The sequence below is a fragment of the Hyperolius riggenbachi genome, chromosome 6 (assembly GCF_040937935.1).
Source record: "Hyperolius riggenbachi isolate aHypRig1 chromosome 6, aHypRig1.pri, whole genome shotgun sequence".
In the NCBI taxonomy this organism is placed as follows: domain Eukaryota; kingdom Metazoa; phylum Chordata; class Amphibia; order Anura; family Hyperoliidae; genus Hyperolius; species Hyperolius riggenbachi.
In genome coordinates this window covers 311,795,495-311,819,156 of record NC_090651.1, presented here as the reverse complement: position 1 = coordinate 311,819,156, position 23,662 = coordinate 311,795,495, and the positions used below count along the sequence as shown (strand labels likewise).

Sequence of the window (23,662 nt, the reverse complement as noted above, 5' to 3'; positions counted from 1 at the left end):
TGGAGTGAGCTTGAGATGTCTCCCAGAGCAACACTGCTGAATATATGCAAATTAACCATTTTACCCTTAGAAGCTAAACACACCTCCAGAACCACTGGAATGCAATGATGTGTCAGCTTGTTAATATGTACAGAGCCATAATAATCCAACATGCATACAGACTGTTTCAGATTGTTTGATTCTCATCAGTGCATGGCATGGATTAATTTGGCTCTATGGAGTAGGGCTTGTAAATCCGAGAGGCACAGACTAACCAGCAAGCTCATGGTGACCCAGAACTCATTGGAGTGTGTAAGGGACTACAATGGTCCTAAAAGCCCCCTTACTGTTATACTGTTACTTACTTGTTATAGTTAGTTTTTCATCTCGGATCCGCTTTAAGGCTGCCTACCCTTACACACACTTCAGTGGCAGGTTAAAGTGCAACTCAAGTAAGAGGGATGTGGAGGCTGCCATATTTATTTCCTTTTAAGCAATATGAGTTGCCTGGCAGACCTGCTGATCCTCTGCCTCGAATACTTTTAGCCATAGCCCCTGAGCAAGCATGCAGCAGATCAGGTGTTTCTGGCATTACTGTCAGATCTGACAAGATTAGCTGCATGCTTGTCTCTGGTGTGATTCATACGCTACTGCAGCCAAATAGACCAGCAGGGCTGCCAGGCAACTGGTATTAATTAAAAGGTAATGACTATGGCAGTCTTCATATTCTTCACACTACAGTTGTCCTTTAAAGAGAAACTGAAGCGAGCAAAAATTGCTATTTTTACCTTCTAGTTCGCTTCAGTACTCGTTAGATGTAAACTGCTGCATCTCCGCCACCAAACGAGGGCTTTAGCCCCCCCAAATCCACGGGGGGCAATCCGGCTGGCGCTTCCTGAAAGAGGCAGAGCTTTCAGCTGCAGCTCTGCCTCTTCTGATGTCAAACGCCACGGATCGCCACCTCTCCCTGCCCCTCTCACTCTTCCTTCACAGAGATGGACGGGCAGAGGCGGAGATCTGCGTGCGATTGACGGCAGGAGAGGCATAGCTACAGCAGAAAGTTCTGCATCTTGGTCGTGGAGGTTTACCCTGGGATTTGAGGGTCTAAAGCCCTCATTTTGCGGCGGGGATGCGGCGGTTTACATCTAATGAGAGTACTGAAGCAAACTAGAAGGTAAAAATAGCAATTTTTGCCTCTGACACAGGAGACCAGGGTTTACATTTCAGCTCTTCATGTTAGGTAAGCCAGTGCCTATTCAGTAAGGAGACTTTGGACAAGACTCCCTAACACTGCTACTGCCTACTGAGCCCGCCCTAGTGGCTGCAGCCCTGGCATGGAGTCTGCCTGGAGAAAAGTGCAATATGTCATCACTGTGTAAGATGTAATTGGTAAAGGTGGAAGCTCAAGTTTCCTAAGAAATGTGAAGATCACGGGACAACTGGAGCACTTAGTACATGCAGGCGCCTCCAAGCTTCTGGCTTCTCCACTACACTTTGTCTAGTAGTTTATAATAAACAATTTCGGTTCTGTTACTTGCATTCCTAATAAATGTCACTTGGTTGCTGTTGGCACTTTTCTTAGTGTAAAGCTGTTCCAAACTTTATGGTTTCTATTTGTCTCAATAAAATAGCTGACGCCCTTGCGGCACAGCCAAGCTGCCATATCTTAGTCAAGATCTACGATGTTTGTAAATTATTAGTATAAACAACGTGAGATAATTTTGCCAAGTTTCCCATTGTGAAGGAACTCCAGTACATTAGTGACATGTAAACATCTTTAACATCTTGAGGAACTCTGGGCCAGCAACACACTCACTGAACAGCTTGGAAGGAGGCCAGGCCTTCCAGGGAGTGACCTTATATGGAAGCAGAATTCCATTTGTGATCATTTTTCCAAAGGACATTAACAATTCATTCCATGAAGCACATCTTTGTGTATTATTTTAACGTCCGCATTGAAGTTTGACCTCATGGCAGCAAATGTCGGTTTTGTATTCGAAATGGTGCACTAGAGTTGTTAATGGCGAGACAAGTATCACAAGAATTTAATGAAGAAAAACGTAAACCCACAAGAGGTTACATGTAATGAAGTGGAATGGTTCGGGGACCTCTCTCTTCAATGAGAAAATTGTAAACATGCTGCCTGCACCGTATGTAGAGCAAGTTTTCTTAACCTCCTTTGCGGTAACCCCGAGTCAGGCTCGGGGTGGAAAAAAGAAGCCAGGAATGGTAATCCCGAGTCTGACTTGAGGTAGATGCCGGGAAGTATGATGAGACAGCGCAGTGTGGCGGTGTTTCTAACTCACCTCACCCGGGATCCAGATGCTGGCAGCCATTCTTCTTCCGATCCTCAGATGCTCTCGATCCCTCTGGTGAGATTGCTGTTTGTGATCATGACGACAGACGGCGGTCTCACTATAGGGGTACTGCGTCACCTGGAGGACGGAGGGAGAATTGCAGTGCTGGTTTCCAGGGAGGAGAGTCTGTGCAGGGGCTGCTGCAGATCTCACTGTTGTATGAATTGTTTCCTGCTTTTAAAGTCTAAAAGCTTGTAAAAATTTTAGATCCTAAAATCTGGAAATAATCATACCGCCAGTTAAAGCAATGTGCAAAAACACACTTTCCTAAAAAAAAAAAAAGGAGAAAAAAAACCCTCTGGAGATCGCTTTGCAAAATCGCAATCACTAAGCGATTAGCAATTGCAATTTGTAATGTAAACTAAGCCTAATCGTGATTCTTGCCATTAATATTCTTTTGGACTTTTAAGTTTATATTTATGGAAAGATTCTATTAAACACTATTTAAAACAATACATGCTAAAGTTTTAAATAACAATACATTGTGCTTTGCAGCCCTCAACATTTGTGCCGATGTTGGATTTTGTTGCTAGGATAATTTTGCTTGAATGCCTTTACTTTAAAAGTCAATTCAAGGAAGAATGTAAATTGCCCATGTCTGACTGGATGCATGCTGTGGACCAATATGGCAGGGCCCTCACTTCCTCAGGCCCCAAATAAATGGCTGCATTCCTGTCTCTGTGCTGTTTGAAGTGCTTAAAGAACTGAACGCTGCCCAAAATACACAGCTGCTCCCCGAGAGAAAAATCTGCATTTCCAAGTCAAATGGTAATATCAGATTTCAGCAGTAGGTGGGGCAACTTACTCCAACGTGAAGTCTGTGGCATGTGTGCAGTTTGTGTGGTAATTCTTGCGAGACAGGGAGCATGGATGAAACATTTCACATAGCTTTTACTCAGCCTATATCAGTGATGGCTAACCTTGGCACTCCAGCTGTGGTGTAACTACAAGTCCCATGAGGCATTGCTATACTCTGACAGCTCTAAGCATCACTTGGGGAGGCAGAAGCATGATGGGATTTGTAGTTTTGTCACAGCTGGAGTGCCAAAGTTAGCCATCACTGGCCTATATGAAATGTTTTTGAGTTTGTTTGTTTTTCTAGAGAAGTCTAAAAAGACCTTTTCAGATACAACAGAATACAATATAAATGAAACATGTTTTAATACAATTTCCCCCTGACATAAATAGGGCAGATGAAGTTAGAGGGATATGGAGGCCGCCATGTTTTTTTTTCCTTTTAAGCAATGCAGATTGCCTGGCTATCCTACTGATCATCTGCCTCTAATAAAGTAGCCATAGACCCTAAACAAGCATGCAGCAGATCAGGTGTTTGTGACATTATTGTCAGATCTGACTAGATTAGCTGCATGCTTGTTTCTGGTCTTATTCAGAAACTACTGCAGCCAAATAGATCAGAAGGGCTGCCAGGCAACTGATATTGCTTTATAGGAAAGAAATATGGCTGCCTCTATATTCTAACTTCACTTGTCCTTTAAGGAAAGCAAAAATTAGGCAGCTTTTGTACAAACAGGATAGCAAATATTATAAATGAGTGGAAAAAAATGCACAAATGAAATATCCACTTGATTTAAAATACATATATTCTTTAATATATACAGTATGTTAATAATACATCATCTATATATGGGAGTATTTCTGCATTTCCGAGATTTGCATATCTTATTTGTACCAACCCCTACACGCCTTTTCTTTTCCGTCAGATTGTTCAGCTCCTTTCTCCAAGGGAGGAGGTTAAACCAGAAGACTGAACACAAGGATATGAGTCACAGAAGTTTCCTGCTGAAACCATGCATTGAGCAGTGAGGTAACCGTTAACAAGCTGTGTGTATCTGAAGCTGAACTGAGCCAGCTGGGTGTGGCTCTTCCTTCCTGTCTTTACAGACCAAAACTACCAAAGCACCGTTTGCTAAACAATTACCTGCACCGCCGAGATTAATGTGGCTGGCAGAGCTTTCCAAGAGTAGAGGCCCCCCATACCACCACTCGACTTGGCGGCTGATCGACCACCCAATAATAATAATTGAATGAAAATCAGTGCCAAGAGCATGCCCAATCGACAATGCAATAAATTAGTCACATGCATCGATCAGAGATGCTGGAAAATCTGGAGCAGACATGCTCGATTGGGAGTATGGTGGTAATGGCATGCAATATTGGGACAAGTAGAAAATGCAACGGAACCCCCAGCGCTGTCCCCCCTAGTGTTTTACACCCCCCCCCCCCTCCTGGTCAAAACAGGAAAAAAGGAGCCACCATAGACGCCTATTGTAAAAGCTGCAACTTGCGGCAAAACACAGAAATTTGGGTGCATGGCACCCACTATAGGGCGCCTCCCAGACCCAAAAATTACCTGCTAAAAAAAAAAAAAAAAAAAACTAAGGTGGTATATCTGATTACCGGCAGACATACTAAAGGAGCTTACTGCAATGTGCATTTCCGAAAGCTCCTTTAGTATATCTGCCAGTAATCAGACGCCTACAGGCGCTGAAATGTACCACCCTAGCCGCATACTGTGGCTTTGAGGCAGCGGATGAATTAAGGCTTGGGGGGGGGGGGGGGGATGGGCCAAAACTTAAGGGTTAGGGTTAGGCAGCAGGGGGTTCTGTGTGAGAGTAGTGTTAGGTTTAGCCATAGTAAAATATCGGTAATCTGTCTGCGCTGTGTGATTTGCACATTTGGCTCCCACGTGACTGCCGGCATATAGCACGTGGGGGGCTTGTGTGATGTCAGAATTTTATAGAATGGACTAAATGGAAACCCTTTACTAAGAATTAGACCCATCAGAGCACGTGAAGAAGGGATTCTAACACCCACCTCTGCATTGTACGCCGAGTGCAATGCATGGGATAAAGCCTTTTGGACACTGCCTGGCTTTTCTCTTATTTGTCTTACTAAACATTTGTGTTGGTGTTTGCATTCGGCATAGCGAATTCACAACCCCTGGATACTCCCAATTACCACTGAAGAAGCGGATAGGGTGAGGAGGAGGAGGAGGAGGAGGAGGAGGAGGCCCCCCCCCCACACACACACCTGAGACCTGTGAACCTGAGACAAATGAAAACAAACAAAGGTTAGATGTTTATCTAGGTGAATGGAAGTGGAAGCCTCTGATACCACCGTTGCCACGCACAGACCCTCTGAACGTATGTTCTAATGGCCGCACCTGTGCCTGTCCTGTGTTGGGAGGTATGATCGTGTGGCAAACTCCCCCCCCCCCCCCCCCCCCATATCCCAGCTTGCACCGCTCCATCCTGTGCTCACGCTACCCAGTATATGGCAGCAGAGCATGGGCACATTTGTATCCATGCTTCTCTCACCTCCTGCGGACGCTCCAGTAATACATATTCATCCTCTCAAAGGTCACCTCAGTCTAGTGACTGCTTCTCCTCCTGTGCCCCGTGAATACAAGCCGTGTGAGGAAATTGAGATGCCAGGCAATAGAGCGGGAGGTGAGCAGTGAGAGGATGGACGCACAGGACGGGGGCAGGGGTGTACTGAGCCCCTGGTGGGCCGCCAGCAAAACAGCCAGCCGGGGACCTCTGAAAAACAATGCTTGCACTGTGTGTTAAACTTCTCATGTATCTATCCTCCGCTGTACTCTATACAGTCCTATGGAAGAGCTTGATGCCATATAAATCAAATATAATAGAGGTTTCTCTAAACTAATAGATGGCTTTATTTAAAGTATTTTTATTAAATAAAATGAAAATAAAAATAAATCAAAAACACAAGGCCCTTACCCCACTCCCATCACGGCATGACGAGAAGTGCCTGATTACTTAAAGAGACACTGAAGCGAAAAAAAAAAAATGATATAGTGAATTGGTTGTGTACTATGAATAATTACTAGAAGATTAGCAGCAAAGAAAATATTCTCACACTTTTATTTTCAGGTATATAGTGTTTTTTCTAACATTGCATCATTCTATAATATGTGCAGATTACACAACACTCAGCATTCAAAATGAGTCTTTCAGAGCAGTCTGTGAAGTAATGACCTCTCCTCTAGCAGAGGAAAAGTAAATAGTCCAGGAACAATTGAGATAATAAAAGTCAGCTAACAGCCCTCTCCACGACTAACTTAGTCGGAGAGCTTAATGGCTTGTTTGCATAGAGATAACAACTGGAGTTTCTCAACTCTTCCTGTATTGGAAACAATTAGACTGATGTATCTGATCTTAATGTTTTATTTCTTAGCTGTGCTACACATACAAATCATAATATCATCATTTTTTTTTCGCTTCAGTGTCTCTTTAAGAGCCAATATCAACCTTTCAGAAAGATACAGCAAGTCCCTGAGTAGTACCTTCACATGCTGCATGGAGTGAGGCAATGTATTTCTTGGCTCTCTATCCCACAGTTTGAGACTAGACTTGTTCTTTTCCACTTTCTGTCTTCTTACTGCCAGTGGCCTGCAAGCTATTCCTGCTCAGCAGATGTAAACATGAATACATGAGCAGCCTACTGCAGATCAGGCAGGTCTCACATTACTTGTATGCTCCAAACTGTGCTATACTGCAAGAACATAAACAGTTAAAAGGACAACTGTAGGGAGGCTGCCGTGTTTCTTTTTTCTTTTGTTCAATACCAGTTGCCTGGAAGTCCTGCTGATCTATTTGGATGCAGTAGAGTCTGAATAACACCAGAAACAAGCATGTAGCTAATCTTGTAAGTTCCCGACATTAATGTTGGAAACACCTGTTCTGCTGCATGCTTGTTCAGGATCTATGGCTAAAAGTATTAGAGGCAGAGGATCAACAGGATAGCCAGGCAACTGGTATTGCACAAAAGTAAAAAAAACAAAAAACGGCAGCATCCCTACAGTTGTCCTTTCAGGACTTTTTTATTATTTTTTTTAACAAACACTGATGTGTTGCTGAATAGCAGAACACAACTGCGTTAGTGGGCTCAGGCCCTAAAGCTGTTTAGAGCCCTCTTCTGGTGAAACAGGTCATTTTGGCACGTATTCTTCACTGCGCTGAGCCTGACATGGGTGTCATCATAGACATAATGTTATGACTATGGCCGCAGTGTAATTTGGGTGCCGGTGATCGCCAACGCCAAATTACTTCTCCCTCAGAGAGGCGGAATAGTAATTAATACCACCCTGCGCCAGAAACACCAGGTAGCGAAAATCCGTGTGCACATCTTCCGGAACCAATAACTGCCCTGATAGGTCAAGATATGGACCTGTCCGAATTCTAGCGGTTTTATTTATGCAGGAAAAGCTGTCATATGTGTATGTTTTAAGTTTTAATGTTCTATGCAAAATTTCATTGTAAACTGTAAAGTTAGAGTACTTTTTTAAAATATTGCTCTGAGACATCTCAGCATATTCCAGGCTGTGAAGCTTATAAGATTATTTTAACTTGTAAGCTAGAAGATGGTTTACATGTTACAAGGCCAACAAGAAAAGATAACATTTCTCAGCCAGAGAAAGTCAAAATATGAAAAGTATAAACATTGCAATAGGTTTGAACACTGATAGCTGATAACACATGATGTTTTGGGAACAGGCCTCAACAAAATATAAAACAAAAAGAAGGTGTTTTCCCAATCAGTTAAAGATGATGAAATGCTGACATCTGCCGGTTGAAGTTATATTTATTCACAAGAAAGGCAAATATATAGAACATGATTTTATATTATTACATTTCAATATGCAATTAATCTTAGATGATTAATTGTTTTAAGAAGAATTATATAAGCTTTATAATTAAATAAGTATATTAGAAGCCCTGTATGTTCCAATAAGCCTTAAATTGCTAAAGACTATTACTGGTCTGTGTTAAGGCTCATACACACATCAGACTATAGTCTTTGGAAAATGAAAGATCACACACCAGTCTTACCACCCTTCATGTAGTATGAGAGCCATACTCTACACAGTCTTTTCTATGGAGCTGAACTCCACATCAGAAAAAAATCTTTGCAAGATGCTGCACACACAGATGCTGTACAGACACAAAAGATCAATATCTGCAAAAGATCTGTTCCTGCCAAAAATCCATTCCTGCAAATTGCAATGATAGTCTATGAGATCTGCAGATCATCATACACACATGATTTAACTGACATTCATCTGCAGATCAAGCAATCATCCGCAGATCTGAAAATCCACCCTGGTGGATCTGATCTGCAGATGAATGTCAGTTAAATCATGTGTGTATGATGATCTGCAGATCTCATAGACTATCATTGCAATTTGCTGGAATGGATTTTTGGCAGGAACAGATCTTTTGCAGCTACAGATCTTTTGAGTGTGTGTAGCATGTTTGTGTGCAGCATCTTGCAAAGATTTTTTTTCTGATGACGAGTTCAGCTCCATAGAATAGACTGTGTAGAGTATGGCTCTCATACTACATGGAAGGGGGTAAGATTGGTCTGTGATCTTTCATTTTCCAAAGACTATAGTCTAATGTGTGTATGCACCTTTAGTGTCAACTTGACCAATCTTCTTTCTGGAAAAGAACAGACACATTCCAAACTAATTAGCAGAAGTACAAATTATCAGAAATGCATCATAAATGACATTGTTTACTGTTTGGAAGTTCAATGTCTGGGGCAAAAAAGTCAACCAGTAGACAAGATGGCTGGTGACGTCCATTTTTAATTAACTGCATCAGAAATTACCTAATCAGAATCTTTAGCCAATCAGAACCTGGGATTCAGGGAATTTCCAGATTAGGCAGCCATATTGCATCCAATCACTATAAAAGTAGGAGCTGAAAGCTCATAGTTTGCAGAAGCCCAACAATTTCCTGAGAAGACACATGAGGCAGAAGCTACCTTACCACAAGTGGTTCTAGATGCTGAAGAGATGACGGAGAAGGGGTAATATGCTTAATATTCTGGTGATTTACTTTATCAATTTTTCAGCATTATGTTTTAAGATTTTAGCAAGAAGTTTTTTTAGAAGTTATTTTTTATGCTATTTCTTTAAAGGACTTACGAGGCCAAAAGGACTAAAAAAAGTAAAGCACCTGCATGACGTTTAAATGCACGGAGGACGCCATCCTCGCCCTCCGTGCAGTTCCACCGGGTCCCCTTAGTGAAAATCGCCCCCCGTGCCGATCGCGACCCCACATGCCGAGTCGGCCTCTCCTGCCACTCCTAATATGGCCACCGGAGCTGCCCGCGGCTGCGCAGTCCGCATTGCCGCGAGTGTGGCTGCGCAGCTCTAGGGCCAACCCCTCGAACCACGCACTGTAGCTTGGATCGGAGGGGGAGGCCCTAGAGCTGCACTGCCCACTCGCGGCAATGGCATCCTCCGTACATTTAAACATCATGCAGGTACTTTACTTTTTTAGTCCTTTTGGCCTCGTAAGTCCTTTAAGAAAATTACTACAAGTTTTACACAGCTACTAGATACACAGCTACTGATACAGATGAGACTACTTTTGATCTTATTCTACATAACACAACTGTTATATACTTTTTTGAATGTGCTTAGAAGATTGATGATCGCTTGGCTACAAAGGCCATGATGAGATGGAATACTGTTATGGCCCAAACTCACGGGCTGCAAAAGTGGCCTGTCGCCAGCACACGTGAGCGTGTGGGCGACAGGCCGGTGACAGCTCCTCGCCAGGTCCCTCCGCGTACACACGCGGAAGAGGGACCAGCGGCGCGACGGAAGCTGTCGCCGACGTTCCTCCTCCCCCCACCGGAAGCTCCGCATACCGCAATGGAGGTTGCTGTCGCTAGTCCGTGTACTCATGCGGACTAGCGACAGTTGCGGCGGAGTTGCGGCGGCGACTGCCGCCAGGCCATTGACCACGCCAATCGCCTGGTGACATCAGCGACGGGCGACAGTTCGGGGTGCGCGCCCGTGCGACGGCGCATACTCACGGGCGACAATTGTAGCCCGTGAGTATGGGCCATTAGACTGAAACACTACTTGGAACTGTTTATATTTTGTATATATGCTGTATGATAAGCAAATACAATTTTTTTTATAAAATCCTATACTGAGTGCTCTGATTCAATTCAAGGTACACCGTCAATCTATAATTACTGTTATAGAGGGTTCAGACCCTGCTATGCCGGATTTATATGATAGCAACGCTTTAAGGTTTTTGACAGACCTCTCAATACCATACTGAAGGTGTCTTTCGGTACATGGCACCTGAGGTTGTTTTGTGGTATATGGCACCAAAATGTTAGCAGCAGAGCCATAGACTGACAAACAAAAGAAGGAGGAGGTGGTTGTTACTGTGTAATCATTTTAAAGGGAATCTGAAGTGAAAATAAACATATGATATAATGAGTATGTGTAGTACAGCTAAGAAATAAACCATTAGCACAGATATGAGTCTCATATTGTTTCCACTACAGGAAGAGTCAAGAAATGTCAGTTATCTATGCAAAAGAAAGAGCTTCTTTCACATCTGCTACTTTATAAAGTCATGGACAGCACTGTCTTTTGAAGCTCTTATCTCAACCGTATCTCATTCTTTCTTCTTTGTTTATGGTTTTTCTGCAGAGAAAAGTTCAAAGGGTCACTAGCCTGCTGAGTGTATTGTGGAAACTGCAATTATTAGAAAATGATGCAATGTTATTAAAAATAAAAAAATAAAAAGCTATATACCTGAAAATAAAAATATGACACCATTTTCTTTGCTACTAATATTTTATTAATTATCCGTATTACACAACCAATTCATTATATCATGAGTTTTTTTTCCCGCTTCAGTGTCACTTTAAAGGCCCTTCCAAATTGCAGGAAGTCAGACCACTATACTCTCTAAGTCAGTCAATGTTACTAGACTGCAAGACTTTACCAAAGTACAGAAATATGTATGGATTGCAGGATGTGACAGCTTGTGTGCTGGTATCTTCACTCCACATTGTGCGTGCGCCAGCGTCCTTACAGTGAAATGTTAGGATATTGGGTCCATATCCGATCAGATACAGTCTCTGCATTATCCCTATATTAATACTCCTCGTCCCCCTGGATGCTCCCATTTCCTTAAGGGTGCGTACAGACATGCGACTATAGTCGTTTAAAACGATCGTTACCGACGGCATTGCCCGACGATCGTTCGTAAAAAGTGCACGAATGATCATTAAAACGACCGACCAACGAGATATGTCGTTGGTAAAGAACGATCCATTCTGCCAGATCTTTTCCAACGACCATCGTTCAAAAAGTAATGTCTGTACAACGATCGGTCGTTGATCGTTCGTTCTCAAAGCTTTGCACATGCTCAAACAGTTCTTTTTGACACTTGTGTTTGAAATCAGTTTATACATCATGTTGCGCACGCAACGCTCGTTCAAAGATCGTTCGTACACGAACGATGTTCAAAGTGGCCTTTCTTCAAACGATCATCGGCCGATACCTCCTTTAACATCGTTCGTCGTTCAGAACGAACGATCGTTATCGTATGTCTGTACGTACCCTTACAGTCTGAAAAGTGGCAACTGTATAGTGCAAAGGCTGCAACTCTGCACAACACGCCCTTTGAGAAAACCAGAAGAGGCTGACTACTAATACATGAAATGTATGGAGAGCTCAGCCCCAGACATCCAGAAATATGATACAAGACATTTCCTAATCCCCATGACCAACACTGTGATGTAATACTGACTCCTAAATGGAGAAAAAAAAATCTGCATCTTCCAAAGCACATTCTTCCACATATGACTCACTGCAAAGACCACAGCAGGGAAGGATGTGCTTGAATGTTCATTTCAGGCAAATTGTATTACAGGGTTCCATTTCCCACTAGGATTTTCTGCAGAGGGCCTGAAGGTGCCCCTTTATGATACAATTTGTAGTGAACATTCATATTTACAATCAGATTATTCAGATCATATTGTAAGAAAACAGAAGAGCCGACGGACACAATCAATCTTGAATGATGACATTATTGATCATTTTCCTAAAGGATACATAAGGTGACATCAGAACGCTAGACGCCATGGAACAGAGCACATCGCCTGTTGGTGAATGGAATGCTAATCATTGGACTGGATTAAGTTCTGGCTGAATTTATTTCCTTGACAAAGGGATGCTAGGACGTCCCGAAACGTTGAATTAACAGTTCTGCATTACAATAAATTATCTAATTAGTTATTTGGTGTCCCACACAAGGTGACATGTGACATAATGGAGATACACATGGGTTTGTACAGTGCCAAGCACACATACTAGACTGCTGTGTTGATTTATTTTCTTTCTCTGCCTAAAAGAGTTAAAATCAGGAGTGAGTTTCATAGCCCACACTGATAAGTAGGGATGATTAATGATATGCAAATTATTCCAATTTGATGCAAATGTATGCACATTTTTATGTAAATATATGCAGTTTGAAAATGGACCTATCAATTTAAACCCAGGTCTGTTTTGAAACTGCATAGATTTGCATAAACTTGGAAGTATTTGCATCTCTGATCATCCCTACTGATAAGGAATTACTGTTATAAAACACTTTCCTGGCAGAAAATGGCGTCTGAGCGCAGGAAAGAGATAAAAGGGGTCAATAGTTCATAGATTTTAGTTCTGGCATACTTCAATGCATGTGTCATTGAGCAGAGACAATGAAACAGTAAACTTAAAAAGTAGAATTTAAAAAAAAATAAAACTGGAGGATATCTAAAAAAAAAAAAAAAAAAGTCATTTTTTTAGGGGAGAAGGAGGATAGATACAATTGTTTATCTCATCAGTTTAGACAGGTGAAAATCTAAATGTTTATTCTTGACAGTGGCTGGATAGTGCACTGGTTAAAGGAAACCTAAACTGAGAAGGATATGGATTGTTCCTTTTAAAATAATACCAGTTGCCTGACTCTCCTGCTGATCCTGTGTCTCTAATGCTTTCATCCACAGCCCCTCAACAAGCATGCAGATCAGGTGCTCTGACTGAAGTAAGACTAAGTATTAGCTGCATGCTTGTTTCAGGTCTGTTATTCAGACACTACTGCAGCTAAAGAGATTATCAGGACTGCCAGGCAACTAGTATTGTTTAAAAGGAATCATCCATATCCCTCTAAATTTAGGTTCCCTTTAAAGGCAATACCTCTGACATAGGAGGCCAGGGTTTAAATCCTGGCTGGGGGCAGCATCTATTCAATAAGGAGTCCTTGGGCAAGACTTCCTAACGCTGCAGAACTGAGCACGCCCTTAGCGGCTGCAGCTCTCAAGGGCTTTGAGTCCGACAGGAGAAAAGCACTATACAAATGAAAGCATTATAGACACGATCACTCTCTAAAAATTGCACAATTAAAGGGTTCCTTAAGGGGACACTTAAAGGAGTCATCAGGGAACATTTAATAAAATAAGTGCTACTTACCGGGGGCTTCCTCCAGCCCCAAGCATGTCCCTCGCCGCAGCTGTTCGCCACAGCTCGCTCCCAGTTCCCGGCAATGACGTCAGGGCGACCTCCAGGTCGGCCTGTACTGTGCCTGCGCCAGCGGCGCAGTGAGTCGGCGGGCTTTCTGCATTTGCGCAGGCCTGGTCACGCGTATTTTTCATGTTCCGGTCCTCAATAGCGTCCTGCACTGGTGCAGGACGCTACTGCGGACGGGAACATGAAGAAAAATACGTGTGGCCAAGCCTGTCAGCGAAAACAAAACTAGCTGGCGGCGGGGGGCAGGACGCTCCATGAGTGACTGCGAGGGCACAGGACGACTGGAGGGGGCTAATAGAATCCCCAGCAAAGTAAAACTGATTTTTTTTATTCCTGGCTTAAGTGCCCTTTAAGGGAACCCAAAAGCCCAAGGACAATCATATACTCTGCATAGCAAAATAAAACAAACACTTGCTATGCAAACAAGCAAAAGTCACACATGGTAAGTGTACAAGTTCAAAACGGAAATGTGTTTTTCAGTTAAGTGTGTTCACACCTATGTTTAAGGTAAGTTTCAAGAACACAAGTAAGTTTCAGAAAGCAATCTCAGCCGTGTCTAAGTGCAGATAGGACTGGACAGAAAATGTAACCATCTTTACTAGACTTCGTAAAGATGTATAAATCTAGGAACATACAGGTCAGTTATGGTCTGACCAATCAATGCCTCTGACTGGAAATTGATGGAACAGTGATGCATTCCTACACCACCAGGGGCACTGCTAGCCCCAAAGATCAGTGGCACCTGCCCCGGATCTCTTCTGGAGTGCCCCGGATGTCCCCCAGGCAGAGAGTCAGCTGTGGTGCCTCAATGGCGGGCATCCTGGGAGCTGTGGTGTATTAATCAGGGGTATGCTGGGTGCTGTGGTGCCTCCATATGGGCTTACTGGGCGTTGGGTTGCCATGCTGGGCGCTGTGATGCCTTTATGTGGGGGCATGCAGGGAGCTGTGATTCTTCTATGGGGGCATACTGGGAATTGTGGTGCCTTAATGGGAGACCCATGGGAGCATGGGAGGGGATCCACTAGGATGGAGAGGGGGCTTCAACCAACATTTTTCTTGGCAGGACTACTTAGACTGCTGTCAAGTTGATGTAAATTTGGCTCCACCCATGACCACACCCACATTCTGGTACGTGGCCACACCCATTTTCCATCTGGAGTGCCCAAAAGTGCCCCGAATCTCTTGGGATCCTAGCAACACCCCTGTACACCACACTGAGCGCTCAACAGATCAGTGGAAGTCTAAGGAGCAACCAGAAGCATTGTACCACAAGGATGCAGTGCAACGCTTTGCTGCCATTCATCCACCGGCTACAGCACCTTTTCTATATGGAGACCTCCCAACGGGTCTGATCACATTGCCCAAAGTTGATGTAAATTGAATCAAATTTGCTGGGACAACTGATTTTCAACAGTTTTGATCAAAGATTAGATCGGTTAAAAAATACATACAAGTGTCCAAGCCCCTCCTTATGCATTTCCAGTGGAGAAGATGCTCTGTATACAAGCACATACTGTCAATTGAGAGGGCGAGGGTTGGTTGTTTAAAGGTGTCTATCAATAATACAATCTTGGTTGTACAATTTTACCAAATCTTTGTAGTAGAAGGGTAAACTGGGTGCACTTTAGGTAGTCCCTCATATTACACAGAAGTGGTCAGATTGTACAATGAAGATTGTATTCTTACACCTGTAGGGGGAAAAAAGTGCCCCAATGGGTACTCCCCTCAGAGAGAAGCTTGTGTACAATCCAGAGGCTTCCCCTATTGTCCCCCACCGTCCCGTTCCAGCACTGTGTCCTCTGGAAAACCCTTGACAAGGCCTTGTTGACAGCTTGCACATGCACAGAAGCATGGAACTGATCGGGATCAGAGGGAGTCTGTGTCAGTGGGCAGTCGCAGTGCGGCCGCACTTACTCTCCTAGGAGAAAGCAGCTGCTAGCTTCGGGAGGACACAGTGCTGGAATGGCGAGGTAGACAGAGACATTTTAACTTTGACAAAAATAAGCACCTACAGACTAGCCGGACAATGCTACAAATATCCCCACTGCTGCCTCTGTGTCCTCTGTGGAGTGCTATGCCGCCTGTCATCCCTCCTTCCCCACCAATCCCCCCCCCCCCCAGTCACATTCCTAGGAGAGGGAACATCCTCTACCCGTCCAGGACCTGCTGCACACTGCGACTGCACTCATGCATGAACCGCATTAGCACAAAGCCGTTCAAGGGGGGCTTTGGTTTACAAGAGAGAGCGAGAGAGCAAGAGAGAGAGCGAGAGAGAGTTAAATGAGTTACCTACCACACACTTAGACCTGGGTTCAATTCCCAGCCACAGTATGTAAGCTGGGGAGGAAATAGGGACTATGGGCCACCATATAGGATAAACAAGGATACTTTAGTGATTTTTTTAATTTTTGCGCCGGAATCCGGGATTCCGCGGAATTTCGTACAAATCCGGCGGAATTTTCATAGTGACGGAATTTAACACTGACGGAATCCGTGATTTCCGGCGGAACGGAATGTGCTCTTTCCGATCATCCCTATTCACCAGAGGTCCACCTCTCATGTTATTAGAACGAAACTCTACACAGCTTTAGCTCTGTACCACTTGAGAGTCTCTAGTACTTTCTGATTTTCCACCACAAAGTCTATTTCTGGGGGTACAACCTTCCTACTGATAACCATGTTTGTGAGCATATTACTGGGTTTTGGCTATTCCCATCTTTGTTCCTGAGGTCTTTCCTATCGCGGTCACGTTAAAGTCTCAGATTTCCACCCTCAAGTCCTTTTATGATGTTAAGTTAGTGGATCATCCTTGGATCAAGGGATTCCTTACTGCTGCTTGCCATTTAAAGCTAAGTATTAGATCAACATGTCCTCCATGGAATCTAGTCTGTGCTTTGTCAAGGTTAACCCAGAGAATGTTTGAGCCTTTTGTTGGAAGTGTCACTGAAACATCTGTGAGTAAAAACAGCATTTTTTTCCTTGCTACAACCACAGCCAGAAGAATATCAAGATTCAAGCCTTCTCTATCAAGAAACCATGTTTTTCCACACACTGAGGCCTGGTGCACACCAAAAACTGCTAGCAGATCCGCAAAATGCTAGCAGATTTTGAAACACTTTTTCTTCTTTTTCTGTAGCGTTTCAGCTAGTGTTTTGCGGTTTTGTGTAGCGGTTTTGGTGTAGTAGATTTCATATATTGTTACAGTAAAGCTGTTACTGAACAGCTTCTGTAACAAAAACGCCGGCAAAACCGCTCTGAACAGGCGTTTTTTCAGAGTGGTTTGCCTTTTTGCTATACTCAACATTGAGGCAGAAACGCATCCGCAATCCAAAAAATGCCTCACCCCGGGAGTATGCGTTTCTGCAAAACGCCTCCCGCTCTGGTGCGAACCACCCCATTGAGATACATTGACCAAGCGTATCCGCAGCCGCAAGCGGCTGCAGAAACGCTGAAAAAGCCGCTCGGTGTGCACCAGCCCAAAGACAGAATGCTTCTGTTTCCAGATTGTTCATTTCTGTCAGAAGTTGCGGTTATTAAGGAAAATGGAGAACCAATATCAATATCCACCAACTATTTTTTTTTCACAGCCTCAGACAAAGGAAGAAAGGAAATGTAATTTCTGAGATGTATAATTCAATAAATGCTGGCCATGGTGGGGCGGTGGACATAAAATTCTTTTAGTTCAGTTTCAAGGCCTCAAAACTCGAAAAAATAAAATAGTGATCTGCTTAAAGCGGACCTAAACTCAGAACTTCCTCTCTGCTCTAAAAGATACGCAGCAGCATATTAACATATATTAACCTTTAAAGAAAAACAATTGTTTGTTACAGCTGATGCAAATCCTACTATAAATCTGCTGTGTGTACTTCCTGCTTTTATGGAAGCAGACAGAGGGTTAACATCCGGGTGGTTTATAAATTAGCTGCTCTGCCGTGGCAGCCAGCTGACACAGCTGAGTGATCAAATCACAGTGGTGTTTAGACACAGATGAGGGGGAATTAGACAGGCCAAACTCTCTAAATACACACAGGGTGCATTTCTATAGGTTTTTCTTCTGTCCTGTGCAAGAGCTCAGGTCCACTTTAACCACGTAAAGGGATACTGTAGGCAGGGGGGGGGGGGGGGGGGGAGAAATCGGGGGAAAATGAGTTGAAGTTACCTGGGGCTTGTAATGGTCCCCAGCAGACATCCTGTGCCCGCGCAGCCACTTACCGATGCTCCGGCCCCGCCTCTGGCTCACTTCTGGAATTTCAGACTTTAAAGTCTGAAAACCACTGCGCCTGCGTTGCCGTGTCCTCGCTCCCGCTGATGTCACCAGGAGCACATGGCGCAGGCAGACCATACTGGGCCTGCGCAGTACGCGCCTGGTGCCATCAGTGAGAGTGAGGACACTGCAACGCAGGTTCAGTGGTTTTCAGACTTTAAAGTCTGAAATTCCAGAAGTGAGCCAGAGGTGGGGCCGGAGCATTGGGTGCCCAGGCACAGGATGTCTGTGGGGGACCATTAGAAGCCTAATCTTTGTACAGTTTCTTAATCATGGGAGATCCCTAGGTGGGGATCTGTTTTGCACTATTGATCCTTATCTTCCCTAAATCTTCAATAAAAAACCTTTTGAAATGAATATGCTGTCAGAAGGTCCTCCTCTGGATCATTCAATATCTGCTTCAGTGGATTCAGTATGTAGGCACCTGCTCGGGTTTCCACACACTTATACTGTATGTGTGTAGATATGGATGCAGATCAGGACCAAACCTTTGCCAGAAAAGTTCTCTCAGCGGTTGCCCATCTTTGAAGGTATAAATCTACATTACAGATATCAGTACGTGCTGGCAAGGATGGAAGGAAAAAACAGAATTATACTTGCCAGGAATCCTTCTGTGCATAGAAACACAGTTCGCTCCAAAACAATTTTACACAGAAAGTGGAAGTGGTGAATCCACCAGCTATCTGTTGGTCCCGTGCCCTGACCAGGTGCTTGCTAGTGCTCGAGGCAGCCACTGCACTGAGTCACGTCTGAGAGCAGCCTGCCGCAGATATAGTGCTTTTTCTGCTGACAGGTAATCACACTACGTGTGCAGTGCTGACACGTGGGGCAATAAAAACCACCATTCGGATGCATTAAATTGCAAAGTAGAGATGGCCCAAACTATTTGCTGGAATAGTTCGCGGCGACCAAGGGGTGTTCGCTTTTGCCCCCTCAGGCGAACACATGGTGTGTTCGACCCGCCCCCTATACATTAAATTAGAGCAAAACTTTGACCCCTCACCCAGAGTCAGCAGACAAATGGCAGCCAATCAGCTATCCCCTCCCACCTGAACCGCACCCCCACCTATCAAGCACACAGAAGGCATTTTGCAGTCTGTGTTTTTTTTCTAGGCAGATCAGGGAGAGTGTGCTGCTGAAAGGTAGAGCATTAGGTAGGCCTGTGTCCGGTGTCCTCAGTGCAGATTCTTGCTGCTACCACATTGTCCTGAACAGCTAAGCCCTCCTTAGGGCTGGTACATTGTATTTCTTGCTATTGTATTGCTACTCTGTGTCCAGAACAACAAGTTAGCTGTTGAAGAGAGGTCTGCTGATCCTAGTAGTGCACTGACCATAACCCAATAAACCTTCACCACCACTACTGGCATCTAGTATCCACTACTGCTCCTTATACAAGGCCTCAGTGCTCAACCTCAAACTGTTGCCCCAGAGAATTGAGTTCTGATCCCTACAGGAAACCATAATTGTGCCTGTTGTGCACACCCTTAGATAAACATGCTTCTAAATGCCGGATCACACCAGTATGGTTGACAGTATTTGGATGTGTGCACCAAAAAAAAAAAAATAAAAAAAAAAAAATTGTGCTTGCACCAGGGATGCTCGGATGTGCCTCATCCACGAATTCGGCAATCCGCGTGGTTGCAAAAAAAAAAATCCGCATTCGGCCCCGCCGCATGCGGATTTTCGTCCGCGTCCACGCAACCACGCAGATTTTCTTTCCGTGAATGGCGTAATCACGTGTGGATTCCCGCCCGGAGGCAGATTTTCTTTTAACGTTAATAACAAAGCCCCCATACATGCTACAATCCCCCAAATTGCATGGATTATCGAGGTGATAAGGGGCAACATAACTTGAACATAAAAAATTCCAATTCCAAATTTTTTTTAATGGCTTTTAAAGACAAATCACCACTGTAAATGGGGCTATTAATTGGTAATACGTGGTTTTAAAAAGGGATATACGCGTTAAGCAATCAAAGAGGTGAAGGCGAGTTCCAATGGCACTTGGCGGCGAAGGTACCGCTGGAGGAGAATAAGTGGCTGACGCCAAAAAGGCCCTAGAGAGGTTTTTGTAATTTTTTTTTTTATTTTTTTTTGCAGCAATTAGCAATGACATCGCAGCAGAGTTGTCAGTGGACACGGGCAGTGTGAACGCAGAGTGCAGTGGTGGTAGCGACTGAGTCAGGAGAAGGACTATGCGGGCGGTCAGTTCAGCAGCACAGAAGGACCACGGCAACATACTGGTAGTAGTAGTAGCAGCACAGCGTCATAGTGCTGGCCAAAAAATTAAATGCACCCGGTGACCCGGGCAGTGTGAACGCAGACAGAGTACATTGGTGGAAGCGAGTGAGTCAGGAGGAGGAGGACAATGCGGGCGGTCAATTCAGCAGCACAGAAGGACCATGGCAACATACTGGTGGTAGTAGTAGTAGCACAGCGTCATAGTGCTGGCCAAAAAATTAAATGCACCCAGTGACCCGGGCAGTGTGAACGCAGACAAAGTACATTGGTGGAAGCGATTGAGTCAGGAGGAGGAGGACAATGCGGGCGGTCAGTTCAGCAGCACAGAACAGAAGGACCATGGCAACATACTGGTAGTGGTAGTAGTAGCACAGTGTCATAGTGCTGGCCAAAAAATTAAATGCACCCAGTGACCCGGGCAGTGTGAACGCAGAGTGCAGCAGTGGGAAGCGACTGAGTCAGGAGGAGGAGGACAATGCGGGCGGTCAGTTCAGCAGCAGCAGCACAGAAGGACCATGCCAACATACTGGTGGTAGTAGTAGTAGCACAGCGTCATAGTGCTGGCCAAAAAATTAAATGCACCCGGTGACCCGGGCAGTGATAACGCAGACAGAGTGCATTGGTGGTACCGTGGTAGCGACTGAGTCAGGAGGAGGAGGAGGAGGACAAAGCGGGCGTTCAGTTCAGCAGCAGCAGCAGCAGCACAGAAGGACCATGGCAACATACTGGTGGTAGTAGTAGTAGCACAGCGTCATAGTGCTGGCCAAAAAATTAAATGCACCCAGTGACCCGGGCAGTGTGAACGCAGAGTGCAGCAGCGGGAAGCGACTGAGTCAGGAGGAGGACAATGCGGGCGGTCAGTTCAGCAGCAGCAGCAGCACAGAAGGACCATGCCAACATACTGGTGGTAGTAGTAGTAGCACAGCGTCAAGGTCACTGAAGGATGCAGTGGGCACAGCAGTGGGCACTGGATATACAACTAGGTCACTGAAGGATGCAGTGGGCACAGTACAAGGTCACTGAAGGATGCAGTGGGCACAGCAGTGGGCACTGGATATACAACTAGGTCACTGAAGGATGCAGTGGGCACAGCAGTGGGCACTGGATATACAACTAGGTCACTGAAGGATGCAGTGGGCACAGTACAAGGTCACTGAAGGATGCAGTGGGCACTGGATATACAACTAGGTCATTGAAGGATGCAGTGGGCACAGCAGTGGGCACTGGATATACAACTAGGTCACTGAAGGATGCAGTGGGCACAGTACAAGGTCACTGAAGGATGCAGTGGGCACAGCAGTAGGCACTGGATATACAACTAGGTCACTGAAGGATGCAGTGGGCACAGCAGTGGGCACTGGATATACAACTAGGTCACTGAAGGATGCAGTGGGCACAGTACAAGGTCACTGAAGGATGCAGTGGGCACAGCAGTGGGCACTGGATATACAACTAGGTCACTGAAGGATGCAGTGGGCACACAAGGATGTCACACTGTGTAATGAGATGCTTATATGCCAGCGAGCGAGCAGTGGGCACTGGGCACGGCACAAGGTCACTGACAGAATGAATGAACAGCGCTGGCAGAGAGTGGCGGTGCCGGCGGTGTGACTGGCTGCCTGCAAATAGTACAAGTGTATAACTGTCACTGGAATATACAAGTGAACACTGCAGCTGCACTAACCTGCCTGCCTGCACTACACACAGATAATCCCCACTCCCACTACACTGACTAAACTGCAGCACTGAACAAGTACAAGTGAAGTGTATAACTGTCACTGAAATAATATACAAGTGTGTAATCAGGGCCGGCCCGCTCATGAGGCGGGGTGAAACTTTTGCCTCAGGCGGCAAAATTCCAGGGGCGGCACCCGCCCGTCCGTGGGTGCGGGGAGCCGGCCGCCGAGCTGGAGGGGTAGCTGGCAGGACGGGGGTATTGGGCCTAGCGGCAGGGAGGGGGGTCGTACCCCCCCCCTCCCTCGCCTGGGTCCCCCGTGCTCCGCTCCCCTCCAGCCTTAAATACAAGCAGCCGCTATGTGTAAGAGGCACGGGCGGGTAGGACTCACCTCTTCCTCGTTCCAAGCGTGCGCTCCACTGACGTCACTTCCTGCAACGCTGCAGGAAGTGACGTCAGTGGAGCGCACGCTGGCCTGGAACGAGGAAGAGGTGAGTAATCCCCGCCCGTGCCTCTTACACATAGCGGCTGCTTGTATTTAAGGCTGGAGGGTAGCGCAGTTCGGGGGACCCAGGCGAGGGAGGGGGGGTACGACCCCCTCCCCGCCGCTAGGCCCAATACCCCCGTCCTGCCAGCTACCCCTCCAGCTCGGCGGCCCCCCAAAGCGCGCCCCGGGGGGGGGGGGGGGGGGGTGGACTTTGGAATTTTTTTTTTGCCTCAGGCGGCAAATAGTCTAGGGCCGGCCCTGTGTGTAATGAGATGCTTATATGCCAGCGAGCGAGCAGTGGGCACTGGGCACGGGACAAGGTCACTGACAGAATGAATGAACAGCGCTGGCAGAGAGTGGCGGCGCCGGCGGTGTGACTGGCTGCCTGCAAATAGTACAAGTGTATAACTGTCACTGGAATATACAAGTGAACACTGCAGCTGCACTAACCTGCCTGCCTGCACTACACACAGATAATCCCCACTCCTACTACACTGACTACACTGCAGCACTGAACCTGCCTGCACTACACACAGTTAAATAATCACTAGACTCCCACACTCCCACTACACTACACTGACTACAACTAACTACAGCAATCACTCACTGACTAGCTAACTGTGTACAGTATAAGAGCAGTGTTAGCAAAAAAAAAACGCTTTGTTTTTAACACAATAAATGCACTTGCTCAAACAACAATGGCCTGGAGATAATCCTCTCAGCACCACAGTCTAGCAAGGAGAGAGCTTTTCCATCATGGCCGCCGCTTTATATTCAGGAGGGGAGGGCATAGCTCCCCTCCTGTGATTGGTTGCTAGGGCCTGGCTGGGGCCCTCTGATTGGCCTGCAATGTGTCACTTCCGCATAGTTTGACGCATTTCCGCTAACCACGACTTCAGCGCCGGGTTTCACGAGCGTGAATGCGGATTTCTGTCCGCATTCACGCGAAGCCGAAGCAGATTTTCGTGGTTGAAAATCTATTCACGGCTTAGCGTGTCCGAGGCGGAATGCGTCAAAATGGTCATGAATCCACGCGTAAGCGTGATCACGACCTGGCGGTGAGCACCACTGGCTTGCACGATAAAGAATTCGAGAAAAAAAAAAATGACTGTCTCTTAGACAACATTCCTTGCATACCAGTCATTCTCTGTCTTCTTTAGAGTAAGCAGCTATACATTATGTTGTTTCAGCCAAAACACAAATTTTCCTGTAACAGTTGGCAGAAGATGCCCGTTACTACTCGGCAACTGAATCTTATTTCCTGAAATAACGAACCACCAAAAGC

At 45.4% G+C, this 23,662-nt stretch overlaps 1 protein-coding gene across 3 annotated transcripts in view; it reads right to left on the bottom strand.

Moving 5' to 3' along the window:
- Positions 1-23,662, bottom strand: part of MYADM (myeloid associated differentiation marker) — a 65,419-nt gene that overhangs the window by 5,513 nt on the left and 36,244 nt on the right. Inside the window, exon 1 of one of the 3 annotated variants that reach the window (XM_068242982.1) lies at positions 5,675-5,749. The exons of the other annotated variants lie outside the window; for them this stretch is intronic. The gene's annotated coding sequence lies outside the window, so the exon portion shown is untranslated. Of the gene's footprint in view, positions 1-5,674; positions 5,750-23,662 lie in introns of those variants that run through there. 3 annotated transcript variants of the gene reach the window in all.